Source organism: Melitaea cinxia, chromosome 9, assembly GCF_905220565.1.
Source record: "Melitaea cinxia chromosome 9, ilMelCinx1.1, whole genome shotgun sequence".
Classification (NCBI taxonomy): Eukaryota; Metazoa; Arthropoda; class Insecta; order Lepidoptera; family Nymphalidae; genus Melitaea; species Melitaea cinxia.
In genome coordinates this window covers 2,728,000-2,743,903 of record NC_059402.1, presented here as the reverse complement: position 1 = coordinate 2,743,903, position 15,904 = coordinate 2,728,000, and the positions used below count along the sequence as shown (strand labels likewise).

General features: G+C 36.9%; 1 protein-coding gene across 1 annotated transcript in view; it reads left to right on the top strand.

Annotated features, from left to right (window-relative positions):
* LOC123656757 (GATOR complex protein NPRL2) overlaps nucleotides 1–15,904 on the top strand; it is an 88,479-nt gene that overhangs the window by 59,357 nt on the left and 13,218 nt on the right. The window lies entirely within an intron of this gene.

The following is a 15,904-nucleotide window of genomic DNA, read 5'->3' as shown; positions in this document are numbered from 1 at the left end:
ATCGATTGCAGATCACACCCCAAGTATTCTTTTAAAAAAATATTCAATATACAGTTTTGACTTTCCTACCATTTTAACATACCAATTAAGTAATTATAACTTCCGTTGAAGGACTTTTCCTCATGCTCCAATTCCTAAATTTTCACTAAATATACGTATATAATAGAGAAATATGAATGAGAATATGAATAGAGTAACTGCGGAGTTTCATGCCTATTCTTCTTTGCAGAAACTTTATTGAAGTAGAACTTCTTTACGCAAGCTTGACTTGGGGAGTAAGCTGGTGAATGCGTGACGAGAGCGTTACGAACAGTGTGTTTGGCTGCGAATAGAAGTTGGCAGGAAGATATAAGTAGAAAGAGAGAAAGAGTTACGTTTCGTATATTACTGCAGGGGCGAGAGAGAGAGAGGTGCGAGCACACATTTTCTTTCTCTTTTTCTCTCATAGCCAGTTACGTGTCGTATAACTGAGACAGTGCAGACCTATTGTACAGAAAGTTTTACTTCAGTCATGTGGTCTAAAGCACACTCATTTTTTCCTCTAGAAGCACAGGGAACTTCACTTTGACATATTTGTCTAACATCCCGTCTGTCTGTATATTATAATCCATCCATCACTCAGATCGTTAGAAAATGTAAATAGGCAGGTATTAACTCATATGACTAGTATGGATATTGTCCCTTACATTTTCAATTTAATAAATATTTAGTTTCATGTCACGTACATCAACTTTGTAACTCACTGTTGTAAGTGCATTGTTTTCCACGTGTAGAATAATCGCAGTGTAGTGCCTACACTACATCCATACATTGTAGTTAAGTAAATAATGCTTAGGGAGTAGTACGCTATATTTATAAGCGAAGATGTTTTTTCTTGTTGTTAGTTTGTAATTACTATAAAAAGTATAGTAAATATTTTTTTCGTTATTGAACGTCATTTTCAGACTTAATCGTTTAAAAACTTAATAAAAAGTTTTGTTACAAAAAGAAAAATACATATTAAATAATTAATTATTATATTTTATTGTTAATATTATCAAGATTTTCTCTATTTTTGGAGGATTTCTGTAATAAATGCACTTTTTTACAGCTGCTGAGCGAAAAACTATCTATCGCTAGATCATAAATCTTCTGAAATTCTCTAACGGAAACCTAAATACTGAAAATTTTGTTACATGTTTCCGCATCCATCCCAAATATAAATTTTGTATGTTCATTTTATATGAGTTATCCCTCTGTATGTTAACGCAAAACGATGGCTTGCATGTGTTACTTACTGTGGTATTGTTTTTTAATGTTATTCGCTGTTCTGTTCATTCTAGGAATCTATACAAATAAATAAATTTGGAGTATCTGTTTGTAATATTAAAATAACCGCTTTTTACCAAATTCATATGTATGTATACACGGTCAGTCAGTCAGTCAGTTCAGCCTATTGCAGTCCACTGCTGGACATAGGCCTCCCCAAGTTCGCGCCAGACATCCTGGTTTTCCGCAATCCTCATCCAGCCTACACCGGCAATCTTACGTAGATCGTCGGTCCAACGGGTCGGAGGACGTCCCACACTGCGTTTGCACGGTATATATACGCGGTACATTTATCTACCAAAATAACATTTTTTAGAATTTTTGTCTGTCTGTCTGTTTGTTCCGGCTAATCATTAAAATGGCTGGACTGATTATGACTTTCACTGGCAGATAGATAGCTGATGTAATAAGGTTAGGCTACCTTTATTTTAGATTTTTTTTCTAACTCTGCGAACTCAACAATAACTGTTTTGTTAAATTCCACGCGGACAAAGTCGCGGGCACCGCTAGTCTCTAATACGTTTAGATGATAAACACATTAGCAGTGCGCTATGTGCATACACGTGTACAACGTCACACTACGCCTCTTTATTTAGATTCATCGGATTAATATTAGAAACATCTAATATTTTGTACATTGTTACATTAATCGCTATACGTAGGTCGTAGGCTTACGAAATGTTATAAATCTTTTAAATCGCTATTAATTATTTTATTTAATGGTTTACAGCCGAGGTATGGTTGAAATTTAAATATCAAAATTTACTGATTGATAAAGCGAACTTCGAGCCGTCATTTTTATTCTGAATACATCGATTATGTGTTATTAATGCGTTTTTAATACAAAACCTTGACCTTACAATAACAAAAGTAAAACAAATAAATAATTATTCAATTTTGGGCTTCTTCTCCTTCGGAAGTTATGCGCATGCATACATTCCAGCGATTAATTTTCATATATATAGATTTATTAATTTCACCGGTGGGATGCAGCAGGAAATGTTTTGTTAAAAATCTGAGGCAGTCCCACCGTGGAAGTACATCAGCATTACAGAAGATCATTGTAAACAACAACAATACAAATAGCTTTTAAGAAGTGTAAGTATTCCTATGGAGAGTGAGGCAGTCAGAGTTACTGTGGATGCACTGAGTAATCAGACGGAATAGGGTCGGCAACTGCTTGGAACGGGTCGGTGGAGGTGGTCACCGTACGCTTGGTTGCTATCCTAGTTATATAAAATAATTGTTAGAAAGTATTGCCATTATGTATATTTTTAAATTTTCAACTCAAATAAAACAACTCAACCTTCTCCTACATGGGGAAAGAGGCCTATGCCCAGTATTGGGATATTACAGGCTGGAACGTTAAAACGACTGTATCGCGTAATAAATACGAGAAATATTTGCGCCGGAAAAATGCATTATGTATGCATTACAATGTCAAGTACTTGAACGATAAGTGTTGATAACTTTCTGTGATCTTCAAACAAACTGTGCCATTAGAAAAATATTTGTCTTCAGATCTGGTTCTTATAGCGTTAATACAGTGTATTGTGGGGAAACTTGAAACTCTCGTTACTAAACAGTTACATACACACTAAACTAGGTACTTAAAATTACGTTAGACAATACTTAAGCCCCGACCCTCGATCCTAATGAAGGATGAGCTTATGTCAGGCTTAACATAACGATTATAGTAAATACTAAACAAATATATATATTTACCTACTCTGTTATAAGCGTTTCGAAAAGTGTCATTTACGTTGATTATCGTAGGTTCGATGCTTGCTCGGAGCAGATTTTAAATATATGTTTGTTTTCTGAGTGTAACATATCTTTGTCTAAAGCACGTGAAGACTAATGTTCCGGTTGTTTTAAACACCTGATAATTTGATCTGTTACTCTTGATTGGGACACTATTTACAAGCCTTAGGATATCAGGATAGTAGATTGAGATAAAAATCTTTTAAATGGAAAAGGGTGTCTGTCCAACTGTGAAACATCTACAGGCATGAAACATTATTAGTTCAATTTAATATTATGTTAATAAGAAATTTGATTATTCTCCATTCTACATGTCATGCACAAGTAAATTAATACATTAAAATGTTAACTGAGGTAGGGTACAGAAGGAAATTTCCTGCTCAAAAAATGGAGAAGCCCGACTGGGGTTGTACTACGACCTTGCAGAAGACCACAGCTAAATAATACTGCTTTCGTACAGTATTGTGTTTCTGTTGGTGAGTAAGGTGACCAGAGCTCCAGGGGGAATTGTGGGTGGGGAATTGTGTGTTGCAGACGTCTATAAGCTACGGTAATCGCTTACCATCGGGTGAGCCGTACGCTTGTTTGCCGACTTTGTTATATAAAAAAAACACACAACAAATAGTAAATTAATTATTGTAATCAAAATATGTTTTGTCGTGTAACAAGTATTAAAACTGGATGTTTGTCACATTTAATCACTCAAACAATTATTGAAATAGCTAGAATTCCAATCTGCATCAAACATTTGTGTAAATAGAATTTTGTATCATTTTGACCACACCTCAATTAAATATTTATATTAATAATAATTTCAACTGTAGTACAGTTTAAAAAAAAACTTTTTCATACATCTATACAAATAAACAAAGTTGGAATGTCAGTTTGTAATATTAAAATAACCGCCTTTTACTAAATACATATGGATGTGTACACAGCACGTATAACAAAATAACATTTTTTATAATTTTTGTCTGCAGATTTTGATTAGCAGGTAGCTGATGTAGTAAGGAGTAACTTAGGCGACTAAGCTTTAGACTAGGAAAAACCGAATTATGGGGTTTTGGGGGGGGTGGAGGGCGGAAGGTGTAGGGGAAGCTATACAAGGTAACACTGCCACACTTCGAAACCCCGTGGTTATGGAGATATCCATGGTTAAAGTTTTGAGATTAGAGGAATAATTTAAAACTATTATAATACCATTGAGCTCCGCGTCTGACTTCACCTTAGCTCTGGCGCTATGGGGAGTGCCACCCATGCGCCGTTTCGCAACTTTATAAGTTATTTTCGAACAGGAGTACGTAAAAACGATCTATGTAAGCATAAATTCATTGTTTTTGTTTAAATAACTGTAAAGGCAAAGGTCTAAAACCAACAGCCTTGTTTCATGTTATGTTTTTAATTTAATATAATTGTTGCTTATTGTTTTTTACCTACCGGAAAATATAGTAGTAAGTAAGCTGTTGGGTACCTTTTTTTTGAACTTTTAATGCCAAATAATTCCGTAATACATACTAATTCGGGTTGCTTTAGCCGTTTACGCAGTGTAGGTACGTAACGGAAGCTCTCAAAATATACAAATGTTTTCATTTCTTAATATTAATAATCAGCGCCTATTAGTCGTAGCGTGATGTTATATAGCCTATAGCCACCATCGGCAAATGGACTACCTAACACTAAAATAATTTTTCAATGCGAACCAGTAATTAATGATATTATCGAGGTTAAAGAAAAAAAAAACAAACAAACAAACTCTTCACCTTTTTAATACTATAGTATGTACATAGGTATTAGTATAGATAATAAAATTTACATTTCTTATCCGCGCTTGGTATGCAATTTCATATCAGCAGGTGGTACGGTTTGCTCACTGTATTCCGCAGTGTTGCCGTTTTAGCCATTTTGTGGCTAGATCTAGCGGATTTTCAACGGTTTTAGCCAAAAAACAATCCATTTTAGCCACCAAAATAAATCTAGCTACTTCTGGCTGCTTTTTAGATTGTTAATACATACATATTTTTATTACTATAAAAAGTCTACCGACTAATACATACCACCATACGGTACCAATACCACCAAACTAAAATACATAATTAATTTTAGGCAGCACCAATAATGTCCGCATTATGGCAGGGGGATTCCCGAATGACTGTTTATCTTTAACGTAATTTAGGTTCGATCGAATGAAAATGGACCGTATTGCTATTGCTGTTGAGCCTAGTTTGTTTTGCATAACGTCAATACTACTCGTGTCAAAATGTCAAACGGAGCGCATTGCTGTTATTGTTTACGCATACGCAATACGCATTTTTTTAAAATTAAAGTGTGTGAAACCGCGGGGCACAGCTAGTATATTATAGTTAGTAATTCAAAGTAATATCGTCGTAGTTTTTTAGGTGTATTTCAAAACTAATTCAAGTTCCAATTAAGCATCAGCACAATTTAGCGTTGTGCTCCACTGAGTCACATTATCTTCTGTAATTGGAAAACGCACACTTTAGCCACTTCTAGCGGAATTTCGAAAGTGATTTATTTACAAAACTGGCAATTTTTTTCTTTAATGTAGCCACAAACTAGATTGTCCTAACGGCAACACTGGTATTCCGCCATTTTATATTTATCTGTATCTTGAAACATAACGAATTATTCTTTACCTTTCGTATTAGTTATTTTACGGAACAAATTCAGAACTTACGAGTATGATGTATCTACGGATTATGTTGCTGGCGATTTCCCGTTAATACTAACTAATCTGTGACGTTCAAACCTACAACCGCTAGCTCAAGAGCTGCTTTACCCACTGAGCCAAAGTGTCGTCAATATACTTAAAACGACTTAATTGTTAGCCTTTACCTACTTTACATGAGGTACTACTGAGGTAGGGCACAGCAGGAATTTTCTGCTCAAAATATGGAGCAGGCCGACTGGGGTAGTACGGGGTAGTACCTCGACCTTACAGAAGATCACAGCAAAATAATACTGTTTTCAAGCAGTATTGTGTTCCTGTTGGTGAGTAAGGTGACCAGAGCTCCTGGGGGGATTGGGGATTGGGTCGGCAACGCGCTTGCGATGCTTCTGGTGTTGCAGGTGTCTATAAGCTACGGTAATCGCTTACCATCAGGTGAGACGTACGCTTGTTTGTCGACCTAATGACATAAAAAAAAACATTTCAAATAAAATATATGATATTGTTTTAATGACACAACTTTTTCGGATTTTATCGCGTTTTTTTAGGTTTTTTTTTTTACATCCCCGACGTTTGGATACTTTACAGCAACGCTCACGCTCACGGCTCACGGGAGGACTGTAGTTCTCCACCATGGTTATTTCATCATGAGTGGAATTCGCGTAAACATTAGAAAACGATATATACTAGCGACCTCTGTCCGTCCAAATTTTTTACACGATATGTAATCACCAACATGACATATACTAAAACCTTCTCCGAAACACACTGTATCTTATGTTATTCTTATAAGTATTATTCCTAACTGTTTAGTAGATTTCGCAGTGTAACCGAACAAAAAATCCGGTTCTTCATTTATTAGTATAGACTGTATAATTTTTGTTTGCTTGATTTAAATCCGTCGGTAAAGTAACACGATGCTTTATAAATTGAAAAAAATTTACGTACAGGTGAAGTTGTCTCAAGTTAATTTCGTAGTTAAATTGAACTCTGCATACGTTGACCTCATTACCATGTTTAGCCGTAGCATTAGGTAAGTTATTTGTATGTCGGGAAATAATTAATGAAGACTTTGAGATACTTAATATACAAAGCATTCACCCGATATTGCTTATGTATATATTTTTTTAGATAAGTGATATGAATAGATATAATACATCTTCTTATATTACGAGCTACAACTTCAGATAGACTTTATATAATAGACAAATATGTATGTAAATAACGTACTATATACGTATATTCTTCTTCCTTTGTACAGGAGAGCTCTTAAAAAGTAGGCGATTTTTATATTCTTGAGAAAAGAGCATAAGGTTTTTGCTTTGTTAGTCACTATTAACGATAAGTCCAAATGACTTGAAACTTAAAATGTACATAAACATTAGAACGTACAGTTCATCTTAAATTGGAGTATATAATTGATCTTATAAGTAGACCCAATGTAAGAAATTTCAATCTCAAACAATGACAATTCGCGAAATACAGCAAGGACCATTAGACCACACGACTGAAGTAAAACTTGCGAAACGTAGCTCTCTGTCTTTCTAATCTATATCTCCCTCTCAACTTCCGTTCGTCTCGCCTGATCACACTTTTCGTAACGTTCTTGTCATGCATTCACCAGCCCATTCACAAAGTCGAGCGTGCGTAAAAAAGTTTTACTTCAATAACGAAAGTGCTTTAGACCACACGACTAAAAGTAAAACTTCTGCACAATAGACCTGCACTGTGTCTTAGATATACCAAACGTAACTGGCTATGAGAGAAAGAAAGAAAGAAAATGCGTGCTCGCACTTTTCTCTCTTGCTCCATGCGCCTCGCTCTATCTTGGGGCACGGTAGTGCCCCCGCCAAGACGAGCCAAAAAAAAAAACGAAAAGCACTACCTATCTTTTCTGGAAGCGCTTCGTCGTTTTTTTGAACCCTCATAACTTGGGTTTGGACTATACCAGATAAACAAAATTCTGGGGATATTATGTCAATAGTGGACTTATTAAACGTATAAAGTTTCAATTGCATAGCTCTTATACTTTAGATTTTATTGATATCTAAAAAACCCCGTTTTCGTCACTTACTGATGATCATCAAAATTCTTAGAGTACTTCCTGAAGTCCCAGAAAGCTGAAATTTGGTACGTAAGCTAGTGTTAGTACACAAACAACAAAAAAAATCTAAAACTTGGAATTTTTACCCCCTAACCCCTTAAACTAGGGGATGGAAGTTTGTAAGAGACTTCCGCAAATGTTGATGCTAGAGGTCTGAATATTGATATAGGGACTCCTTGTTACTCCTTGTTATAAATCATAATAATAAAATACACAAAAAATAAAAATCGGTTATTAGTTTATGTCGAAAATTTACATTTTGTAATTTTGGTATTTAAGTTTTGGCGGAGGTCACCGTTTGCATATCAGTTCAACATAAAATCAAAAACAGCGTGTTTAATTTTGCGTTGTCCACAATAGTTAATGTACAAGTCGAGTATGACGTGCAATGGTCTGATCATTTCCCACTTAAATAGATTGTGACTTGGATCTGGTGCCGTATAGGCACACGACGGTCTCTACAGGGGTATTCAGTGGGGTTGTATGGGGGGAACGTACTGACGAACAAGTCCGTAGATATAGTAAAATATGTCATGAGCAACTACGAGAAATTGATATCCCGGGCGAAATGAGTTATTGTTGCGATGGAACTTGTGTTAATGCTGAGCACAAATTATTAATAAGAAATATGTACCTGAGACTGGTTACTATATTATCCGCTGCAGCAACTGCCTCGTGTAAGGTGGCGAGGGTACGAAGGAGGGGTGGTTACGTTGCGGGTTGGAATAAATATGTTGCATATTACCACAGGGAGGCCAGGTTGAGGTTTTTGACCTGGGCGGAAGCGGGAAAACCGAATACGGGTCAGACATATGTTGATATGAAGGAAAGTAGGAAATTGTTTAAACAGAAGCTGAAGTGGTGCCAAGATAGGCAGGTGCAATTTAAAATGGATGCCCTTGCTTCCCTTCACTCTGCTAGCAATTTCAAACAGTTCCGGAAAGTGATGGGAAATATGAGCCAAAAGCCTGGCCTTCCTGTGTGCGTTGATGGTATTAGTGACAAACATATGATTGCTAATATGTATGTTTAGTGAACATTTTAGGGTGTTACCGCAGCATAAGACAGATATGTCTCGATCGTGTGGCGCTGGGAGTATTGGCAGTCAGGTTAGGATTAGGTTTACAGCGAAGGAGGTTAGTCGCGTTATCAGGGGTATGAGTGGAGGTAAATCTCCTGGATGCGATGGTCTCAGCATCGAGCATCTTAGGCACGCTGGGGTCTGCCTTCCACACGTCCTATCTCAATTTTACAATCTTTGTCTTTGTCACGGTTACTTACCAGAGGAACTTACTAAAACTATAGTAGTTCCTATTATTAAGAACAGAACTGGGGATGTCTCGGATAGAAATAACTACCGTCCCATCTCACTTGCCAACATTATGGCCAAGGTGCTGGATGGCCTGCTTAATGACATTCTCATAAGGCACATAAAGCTGCATGAAGCTCAGTTTGGTTTTCGAAGTGGGCTTTCTACTGAAAGTGCTATATTGTGTCTTAAGCAGGCTGTACAGTATTATACGGATAGGAAAACGCCGATATACGCGTGTTTTCTGGACTTGTCAAAAGCCTTTGACACTGTCCTATATGATAAGTTTTGGGGGAAGCTGGTCGCTGCGGGTGTGCCGGTGGAGGTAGTATCGCTGTTGCAGGAATGGTATCGCTGCCAGCGGAACCAGGTGAGGTGGGATGGGGCTCTATCCGAGCCATACGGTATGGAGTGCGGCGTCAGGCAGGGCGGACTGACCTCTCCTTTGTTATTCAACCTGTACATAAATGAGCTGATCGGTGAGCTCAGCAGCACTCATACCGGTTGTTATATCGACAACGTATGTGTCAATAATATTAGTTACGCGGACGATATGGTGCTGCTGGGACCAACGGTGGGTGCTATTCGCAGGTTGCTGAATATTTGTGCATCGTATGCGCGAGAGCATGGACTGACATATAACGCTAAAAAAAGCAAAATTCTTGTTTTCAAGGGTAAATTTGGTGTATACGTGGCAGTCTGTGTTCCTCCGATTACATTATACGATGTAGAGCTGCAGCGGGTAAACAGTTTTAGGTATCTAGGGCACATTGTGACCGATAGTTTGACCGACGACGAGGATCTGGAACGTGAGCGTAGGACTCTGGCGGTCCGGAGGAATATGATAGCCCGTAGATTCGCTCGATGCTCCGTGCCAGTAAAAATAACTTTGTTTAAGGCATATTGCCAATCGTTGTACGCGAGCAGTCTATGGGTGAGTTATACCCGTCGGGCCGCCAGAGTCCTGCGTGTTCAATATAACAACATCTTTAGGATGCTACTGCGGCTGCCTCCACATTGCTCTGCGTCGCTTATGTTTGCCGAAGCCCATACGGATGGATACGATGCACTAATTCGTAAAAAGGTTGGGTCATTATTAAGACGGTTGAGAGACAGCAGCAATGGCATCCTCAGGATGATTGCTTCACGCACGGATTGTCCGATCCAACATAGGTTGATGTGCGTATTAATAGGAAAAGGGTGACTTCTTGTTCTTTTATGTATTTGACATTGTAATGTGTTTTAAATAATTTCTGAATGTATTAAAAATTATTATTATTTTTCTTTTTTTTTGTTTGTTAATTAATTATTTAATTTAATAGGTTGACTTTGCTTATTATTGACATTAATAAATTATTGACATGAATTCTAAATATCGATTACTAAATATTGTATATTTGTGTGTATTTTGATATAATTATCCTATGTTTTATTTTGGTTTTTTTTTTTCTCTGTTTCTTAATTATGTTTGTATTCTGCTGTTTAATTGTATAGACTTTGTCTGAAATAAAATTATTATTATTATTATTATTATTAAACCGAACATGGTGAAGATTGGATGATATTTATGGTATAAAATGTGTCGGAGGTAAAATGCAACTATAATATTGTCATAAGCAACTTATAAAAAGAAGTGATATCCCACCAAAAACATTTTCATGTAAAATGTTGCCAAGACGAGATCATATGGCTCGCACTGTCAAAAAGTTATCAGATCTCATGTAGAGCCAAGCTTCTAACTCTACACGCTCTAACTCTACAAGCCCTAACTTCACAAACTCTACACTTTAGTCAAAATATGTGGCTTGGCCGTTACCAACGTACCATCCATGCTGTCCCGCGACGGGGCCAAAATGAAGAGGCAGGGGGCAGCATCGCCAGCAGCAGTAGTTCACCTCACCAGCAGTTATCATCTACAACATCGGCCGGTAGTAACGAAACGGCCAAGCCACATATTTTGACTAAGGTGTAGAGTTTGTGAAGTTAGGGCTTGTAGAGTTAGGGCGTGTAGAGTTAGAAGCTTGGCTCTACATGAGATCTGATAACTTTTTGACAGTGCGAGCCATATGATCTCGTCTTGGCAACATTTTACATGAAAATGTTTTTGGTGGGATCACACTTTTCATAACGCTCTCGTCACGCATTCACCAGCTTACTCCCCAAGTCAAGCGTGCGTAAAGAAGTTCTACTTCAAAAAGTATATTTTTTTCTATTTAAATGTTTTTGTTAACCTTTATCTACTGATCATTAAATTACCTAATATCTATCAATATACCCATACAAGCTAAATACTTCCTCATTTTTTTTAAAAGTTGGTTAACGATACGATCGAAAAGGTATTAATTTCATGTGTGGGCGCGACAATCATTTATAAATAGATTAAATGTCAATTGGCGATACTAGCTTGCCTTTCTTATTCTCCCTCATAATAATAGTATACTTACCACTAAAAACAATAGCATATAAATCCTATCTAGGCATATATGTAAATTTGACTAGCCCGTTTTGGTGCAGTTTGCAGTAATCCCGTTTCCTGCTCCGGGAGTTGGGGGTTCAGTTCCTGCCTCGAATGGTGTTCCAATAATACATTTATTTATATGAGAATTTATTATAAAAATATATGTACATATATATCAGCTTACAGCCTAATTAAACAAGGCAATCGAAGACTTGAATTCTGACTTGAATAAAATTAGTTCGTAGAGTGAGTCTTTTGGGATAGCGTTAAACCCCAATCCCAGGTGGCTTTGTTAGGTGGCGCAAAACAGATTGCGAAAGTTAATATTAATAGTCTGCCTTTAATTAAAATAAATAATACTAGCTTAGTTGTGGGAACCTCAGTAAAGAATCTTGGTATTATTATTGACAGTACTATGTCATGGGCTCCACAGGTGAATGAGATGAGCAGAAATTTTTTTGCGACTATTGGCTGTTTGCGACGGTGGAAGCGTTTACTTCCTGTCAAGACCAAATTATCATTAGCACATTCACTTCTTCTACCGCTTTTAGACTATGCAGACTCCTCTTATCCCGATCTTTCAGAGGAATTACTGAACAAACTTGAACGACTTCAAAACCATTGTATACGTTTCGTATATGGATTGCGTAAGTTTGATCACATATCCGAATATCGAGCTAGCCTCAAGTGGCTACCAATCAGACTGCGCCGTAATCTCCACATGCTCTCCCTTCTTTACTCCATTCTTTATAATCCCTTATCTCCTTCTTATTTAAAAGAACGTTTTTTATTTCTTGGCTCAGATTCTGACCTTCACCTAAACCTTCGATCACGTAGAGACAATCGGCTGAAGATGTTTGTTTCGCAATCGCAAGTATACAGCATCTTTTTTACGATTAAGGCTGCGAAACTATGGAATAGCCTACCTGGAAATGTTCGTCATTCTGATTCGTTATCAATTTTTAAGAATCGCTTATAGAAACATTACCTATCGCTTTAAATGTTTTTTTTTTCTATATTATTTTGTGATATGTATTTGTGTATTTATGTTGTATGTGTATGTATGTATGTATGTATGTATTTATGTGTGTATGTATGTGTTTTGTGTATGTTGTAAGTATTTAATATGTGTACCTATATTCTTACGTATGGTTTACGTAAATTAATTTATTCTCATGATTTTGTATGTTTATCTTATTCTTCTGTAAGTGTATGTATGTATTTTTTTATGTATTTATAATTCTATTTATATTTATCTACTTTTGCACAATCCCGCACTTTGTTACTAATAATCTCCTTTTACCTGGGGTTGTCTGGAAGAGATTGCTTATAGCAATAAGACCGCCTTTGCATGCTGTCATTGTAACTACTTTTTTTTAATTTTATTTCTGTTCTGTTGTTTTTTTTTCTTCTTTTTTTTTACTACGTAAAATTGTTTGATTATATGTATGCAAGAAGTAATAAATAAATAAATAAATAAATAAACATAGGTATCTTAGGAACAGATGACTGTTGGCAACAGCCGGCTGATATAGAATTATAGGTACATGTTATAAATATTTAACATACACACACGATTGTGCATTTACTTCGTAAACAAATATTATTTTATTACTAACTAGCGACCCGCCCCTGCTTCGCACGGGTGCGATGCTGATACTAAATATACTACAGAATGTCTTTATAGTTGTCACTGCATTTTAAATCAGCCAGCGTTTGCAATGTAAGCGTAAAGAATGTGTTTATTTACGACATCAAATTAAAAACTATCAGTGTTCATCTATTATTTAATGCATGAATTATACATATTAACCTTCCTCTGGAATCACTCTATTCACTAAAGAAAACCGAATCAAAATCCGTTGCATAGTTTTAAAGATCTAAGTATACAGACAGCGGGAAGCGACTTTGTTTTATACTATGTAATGATGGAAAATGTGAAAAAAATATATAATATATATAGTTAGGGAAGGTGTGAATTAATAATAGGCACTGGAAAAGAAATATAAAACCAATATCAATATTCTGCGTGTTACAATTTGATAAAGTAAAAATCCTTAAGCCGAGTAAATATCACTCAAGCGAATAAAATATATGGGCGTTGGCAAATATTGTTACAGGCTTAACCATACAAGTGTTATGAGGATAGAACAAACACAAGCAGAAGCTTAGGGCGTATCAAGTTGCTTAAGTAAATTGTTTTGAGCAAAATAGCTTTCTAAATAATAATGTTTGCTTTCTTGATACAATAATGTGTATTTAAATTTGTTGATGTTATTAATAAAAAAATATTTTTGATTGTTTTATACGTCTGTAAATAAAATATTCCAAATTTTTAATGTCGTCAATTACGATTCGCTAGCATCATTAAGATTTTTAACCCCAACACGCACGACGAACAATAAAACGAAAGCTTGTAACGATTGTTGTAAATAAAAAGAAAACGGAGGAACTACTCGCTTACTAGTTTAACGCTATGACGGCTATAATGACAGTCGCGATGTGGAACGTTTAAAATGTCATAGTAATCAATTACAACAACAACTACAAAACTGGGCGCGAAGTTAAACGCTTATTTCAAACAATTACCTGCGACTTTCTGTATAAAAGGGAATAAATAATAATAATATAGTATTAAACTATTAAAAATATAGTAATAGGATGCACAGTACCCGGTCATAAATAATGCACCTCGACTTTTGGAAAGAGACAATTGGGTAATTTCGATTTCGTAGCGCGTTACAGACCTTTCTTATTTTCTGATCGACAAAGTATATGCAAGATTTCAAAATATTATAATCTAATTAATGTCACGATGTCACGATTGTGGCGCGGCGGTGGACTCAGCCCAGCACACCCTCGAGGTGTGCCCGAGATGGGCGGCGCTGCGTCGCGATCTGACGACAGTCCTCGGAGGGGACTTGTCACTGCAGAGCGTCCTCACCGCGTCTCCTTCTGCGAGACAGTAATTCCCAGAAGGAGAATGACGAACAGGTGATAGAGGGGTTCGCCAACGAGGCCTCTCTCCGCAGGCGACGAATGGGAGCGCGTAGGAGGCGCTACCTAATGCGCCTCCGGTAACGCCCCTGTGACCGTGTCGGGCCGGATGGGAACCCGGTCCTGCTAGGCACGGCGTCGTCGGGATTGTTCAGAGGTGAGCCGGACATGACGGAGTCAAAGTCTGGCCTTTTCGCCGCAGCCAGCCTGTCGCTGGAGGGATCCTGTTGCCTGGAAATCCGGGACCTCCAATTAACCGGCTGAAGGCTCCCGCAGGGGTTTGGTCGGTATTGCGCCCCTAAGTGCTGAAACCGAGTCGTAATTTTAATTATCATAGTAGCTTGTATTTAACTTTAGCCTATTATTAACATTTACGCGAGTTCGCCAGTTTTTGTTTACACATAGCAACGCCGTAACCAACCAGACTAACATAAACAATACTGGTGCCGATTGGAAACAATCGAATGTGCCAGTAACGCGATTATCGCTAATTTTATTAGTATATGTGTGTGAACACGTCACCTATATAAAGCCTAAGATGGTATCAGATATTGAAATTTTGAATAAAGTAATTTATATTTACTGTATTATAGGTTTCAAATATAACTAAGATTATTTAATCGATATTTATTTATTTGTTAGACTATATTGAGTGACTGATGTTTGTTCATTGCTAGTTTTAGGCTTAGTATAAGTTTAATAACTCTATTATATAGGTATATTTTACTATACTATGGCTTCAATCAAAGTGGAGAATATATTGTTTAAAAAGGTTTCATAAATAAAATACAAATATAACAAGAGGTAAAAATGCGTGGAACGTCTAATTCGATCGATTGACTCAGTTTGTAACATCCCACTGCTGGGCATTGACCTCTTTCTCCGTGTAGGAGAAGGATTGGGGCTTAATCCACCACGCTGCTCCACTATGGGTTGGCGGATAAATTCCCTACTATGAGCAACGATCGCTATCAGGTATTTATGATAACAACCGGGACCGACGGCTTAACGTACTCTCCGAGCCACGGTGGGGAGACCCACAAGGACAGACATCCAAACCGGAAACAAATATTTGTATATTTGAATCGAAACCGCAAACCGTTAGTATTATAGGTGGCTACTCGCACCATTACACCAGAGCGGTTGCTGTAGTGGAACGTCTAATTACTCTGTACTATACAATCTATAGGGCAGATGCTCTATAAAAAGTAGTTCACTACTATTCTGCTGCATATTGATGAAACATAGTGAGAATTTTTAATATCAACATAGTAAGAT